The following is a 5154-nucleotide window of genomic DNA, read 5'->3' as shown; positions in this document are numbered from 1 at the left end:
AGTAAGAAAAATATAGAGTGATGGATAACATCCATTTTTTTTATCCTCTCCCACTTTTCAGCCCTCACCTTTACCCTACAAATGCTCTCTTTGATATATTATTTCTCTAGAATCTTTCATAATTGTCTACATTGCTCATCGGCCTCTTTTCCGCTCCGTCTTCTGCTGTAACCATCTTCGTCACCAACTGTTCATATATCCCTCTTTTATCTCTGTCTAGCCTTCACCCATGACGATGGTGTGTAGTTTTTATATATGCTAGACATATTTGGACTAATATGTAGAAAATGAGAAGAGGAAATGAGGGGAAGTGAACATGAGACAAAATACAAAACGATGAAAATATACCTTTTTAATGCATCAAAGGTGTTAATCAAAGAAATATATCGCACTGAGACACTTATCGAACCATGATCAGACAAAGGTATAACGTAGCCTAGGCTCCTTAGGTCTTTAAAAAACATTTGAACAATCCTATGAACCTATGATATATATTTTGGATATTTGGCATGCAATTTAAGAAAGTAGACTCTATTACCACAATCCTGCTTAGTTAACATTTTTTATATCTATACTATACTGAAATGAGAAGATTTACTTACAGGGTAAATGAGTCTGAGATATCTTCCAATTAAATATTGGCTCCACGCCTTCAAGGTACCTGATGAACATAATATAAAACACATGATGAACCCTGAATACATATATAGGACACGGGTACTCCACACTCATCAAGGTCTCCTTGACAAGGAAGTACCTCTAAATTAGAGCAATATGATGAACTAAGTCAAGGTCAACACAAATTATAAAAGATTGAACTGTCACCAGTTATACAATAATTAGCCACGGGACCAAACCTAAAACATCAATTATTCAACTGAAAATTTATCGTCAAAAAAGAGTATTTTTGTAGGCCACACCACTATTCTAATAAACACTATATTTGTGACAATACCTCGGTCATCTTGTGATTTGAACACCAAAAACAAATGAACATAACTTACAGCGAAAGTAATTTGCATAAAAGCATACCAATTCATTTGGACTCATGATCAATCACGCAGTTCTCGCCTGTAAATCTGTAAATATAAGAATGCACGACCCTTAATCAAAATTCTTTTAAATAGAAAATTATTAATTAAGAAGGATGATGATAGAAACCAAAGAGCCAAGACATTGAACATATTGAAGTACTTTACCATGTATATGCCGAGACAATCAAAACCCTCTCTCTACTATAGTAAACAAAGGCGGTATAATCAAAAACCAAAGTTAAAAAAGTGAACCTAATTACCGTTTGAAAGACGATTTATGGCCATTGGCCGACCATAAGATCCAAAACCACCTTATGCTGATTGTAAAAACGAAGATGCAGCCAATATAGAAAAAAGCTTCTTTTCTTATTAAGAATCACTTAAACAATCTTACAAGATATGTTTAATCAGATTTACACATAGTCAACACGACTTGTCACTGACCGATTCTTAATCTAACCAAAATCACTAAGAACCCTAAAAGCTTATTCGCTTAGTTCTGAAAATTATTCTATGACGGCCAAACAACATGTTTGTCCAATAATACAATATATAGGAACCCTCCTATGACCTACTTTCCTAAACAAGGATAAGTCCAAATCTTCAAGTCAATATGATAATATCTTGTCCTCTAATTAACACGCCTTCAAAAGTATTGCCACGTCATCCAATATCCGTGACTCCTCCAAGACGCGTAAACATCTTCCAGAGTCCTACAACACAGCCTTGTAGCACCAAAACGTCTTCATGCTTTCATTCTCCCCCTTTTTATCTGAATGTGACAACTCAAGCTCCAGATGTGAATAGTACTAGAATCTTTCAAAACCACAAGCCTTAGCCACATTCATCTATGAAATCACCATCATCACCATCTCATCATACTCCCCCAGCGTGAGTGCACATTCATATAAAAATAAGGATGAAGACATATAAGCAGGGAGACACAACAAACATCCTATCATGCCTTGTACCAAAAATAATCCTCAAGAGATGTTATAATATCCTTAGGTTCAACCTTTGAAACACAACAATGTTGCAACACTTCTTGAAAATTCATCTCAACATGATGAGAGGTTTGGTCAATAACTGCAACTGCAGCATAGTGATTCTTGTTATCTTGAAACTGTTTAGATATAGCTAAGACTCCTGACGATAAATCATTCCAATCAGCACTATTGGATCTGGTTGATTCAGTTGTGAGTTTTTATTGTACAGGTGGTTCTGCAACATGCTTCTGTAGAACCTCAGGTTCAACTCCAACATCTTCTTCAGTGATTATCTTCGAGAGATTGTAGCATAGGTTGATTTGCTCAGACTCTTTGCAACCTTGATCATACTTTTTCTCATCATTCTCGAAATTTTTATTGTACAAATCATTTTTAGCCACCCAGACTCTAGAAAAATGAAAGGGATCAATAAAACACTTTCTTGCCATCCAAAGCTCCTTGATCTTGTTCTTAAACTTGTAACAGAAAGATCTCACATGACCACTTTTACCACAATGAAAGCATTCATAAACCCTTCTTCCTCGCTTGGATTTAGTCCAACCTTTTCGCTCAAGAGGTGGTATAGATTGAACTTGTGTGTTCCTGGTTAGTGCTACAGGGGCTTCCTGTTGAACCACTTTTCCAAGAATACTTGACTCGGCTTCATGATTTACATTGCTCTTAACGAAGCTTACTGATTTATCACGAGACAACAGCTCAACAGTCTCCTCTTTGTGATAACCCAGACCTTGATGTTGAGATCCTACAACTCCCATAGATAGTATCTCATCTAGCTTTTTGCCACCATTGTTCAACATTCTAATTTTTTTATGATTCTCGTTCAGCTCCCTTTCAAGGCTTGTTGATCTTTCCTTTTCCAAACCATAGATTTCTTGAAGATTTCTCAGTTTTCTCTCAAGCAACTCCTTTTCAGCAGGGAGTAGTTCCTTGCAAGTTGAGACTTTAGACTTGCATTCTTCTTCTAGCATATTGACCTAGGCTTCCAACTGCAATTTTTCTTTGATAAGTAGCAATTTTTCATTACATAGTTGAACCCAATTGTCATAGAGTACACAATAGCTCTCTTTTGTAATTGATTCTTCATCATCATCATCTGAGCTTTCATCAGCTATATCATCACTTTTAGCACTGTATGCAAAAAGATTCAACATTCGTCCTTCTTTTTCATCCCCATCACTCTCTGATTCTGAATCACTAAAGCTAACATATGCCTTATTATTTCCTTTCACCATGTTTGGACATTCAGATTTTAAATGTCCAATCCCTTTACATTCAAAGCACTTCATCTCCTTGCGCTTAACCATTGGACACTCAAGTTTGTAACGACCAAAACCACCACATTCAAGACATTGAATCTCTTTTCTCCGATTAGCTTTTTCTTTCTCAGATACATTTGGCATAGAACAAGACCTCTCTGTAGCACTTCGATTCCAGCAAGCTAATTCTCGTCCCTGTCCTTTTTCAACACGCTTGAGAGCTTTTCCAAAATTTCTTGCCATCAAGGACATGTTATCTTTAATTTCTTTCAGCTGGTCGTTTGTGTCATCTACCTTGAATGCAATCCCTTTGTCATGAATTCTCTGTTCTTCAGCAACCTCCATCTCTTTTGACTTCAACATACCAACTAGATCTTCAAATTTCAAAGTATCAGTGTTTCCAGAGACTCTCATGACAGCTTTGTGTGCTGCATACTTAGATGGCAGACACCTAATTAATTTTTTAACCAACTTGGTATTCTTGTATGTTTTACCAAGATTCTTAGCTTCATTGGCAATAGAACTCATTTTTGCACTGAATTGAGAGATTGTCTCTTCTGGATCCATCCTTAGAACTTCAAATTGAGAAGCAAGCTGATCCAATCTTGTTCTTTTAACACTCGAATTCCCTTCATGAGACTTCTGCAGAATATCCCAAGCTTTTTTAGCTGATTCACAACCTTGAACAAGCTTAAAGTCGTCATCATCAATAGCACCAAAGATGGCGTTAAGAGCCCTTGCATTATACTTAGATAGATTTTTCTCATCGGTTGTCCAACGTGCCTTTGGCTTGGTGATCTTATCTCCTGCTTCAGTTTTTCATAAGGAGGTTCCCAACCTTCTTCAACAGCCGTCCATGCGTCTTCTCCTAGGTTACGAATCAACTGAATCATACGTACCTTCCAACGTCCATAACCTTGTTCATCCAAGATCACAGCCCTTTGAAGCATCATTAACTCATTACCTAACTGCATCATTATTCCAAGATCTCAACCTGTAGCGAGTATAGAGCTCTCGTCGGTTGACTGCTCTGATACCAATTGTAAAAACGAAGATGCAGCCAATATAGAAAAGAACTTCTTTTCTTATTAAGAATCACTTAAACAATCTTACAAGATATGTTTAATCAGATTTACACACAGTCAACACGACTTGTCACTGACCAATTCTTAATCTAACCAAAATCACTAAGAACCCTAAAAGCTTATTCGCTTAGCTCTGAAAATTATTCTATGACGGCCAAATAACATGTTTGTCCAATAATACAATATATAGGAACCCTCCTCTGACCTACTTTCCTAAACAAGGATAAGTCCAAATCTTCAAGTCAATATGATCATATCTTGTCCTCTAATTAACAAGCCTTCAAAAGTATTGCCATGTCATCCAATATCCGTGACTCCTCCAAGACGCGTAAACATCTTCCAGAGTCCTACAACACAGTCATGTAGCACTAGAACGTCTTCATGCTTTCACTGATAACCTCCATCAGTGTTTCTACAACCACTATATGATGAAAATGCCTCTTTCCAGCAAAAACGAAACGATTAAGATAGAAAGAGGGGTTACAATGTGGACTGCATTTACTTGGGTGATTGGAACGACACAAAGTATGATGATTTTGCAACAGAGGAGAGGAAGAGATTGACCAGGTAAACGAAATACACTATTTTATTTTTATGATTTTTTTTACTACGTTGGTATAAATGCCATGTGGCAATCTAAGGAAGAAGATTTTAGGCTGATGTGGATGGCTTTAGGAGCCTCAATGACCTCCTTTTATTAGTAAGTAATTCATGTAATGTAGATAGGATAATTTACTATATTTTTTTTGTTTTTATGACTATCCTGTTTTGT

At 36.6% G+C, this 5154-nt stretch overlaps 1 pseudogene; it reads right to left on the bottom strand.

Annotated features, from left to right (window-relative positions):
- Positions 1 to 2238: 2238 nt before the first annotated feature.
- On the bottom strand, positions 2239 to 4274 carry LOC104710127 (uncharacterized; annotated as a pseudogene).
- Positions 4275 to 5154: the final 880 nt, after the last annotated feature.

This window comes from Camelina sativa, chromosome 1, assembly GCF_030686135.1.
Source record: "Camelina sativa cultivar CO46 ecotype springtype chromosome 1, ASM3068613v1".
Classification (NCBI taxonomy): Eukaryota; Viridiplantae; Streptophyta; class Magnoliopsida; order Brassicales; family Brassicaceae; genus Camelina; species Camelina sativa.
Note: the sequence above shows the minus strand (reverse complement) of the source record. Positions and strands in the feature narration are given on the sequence as shown.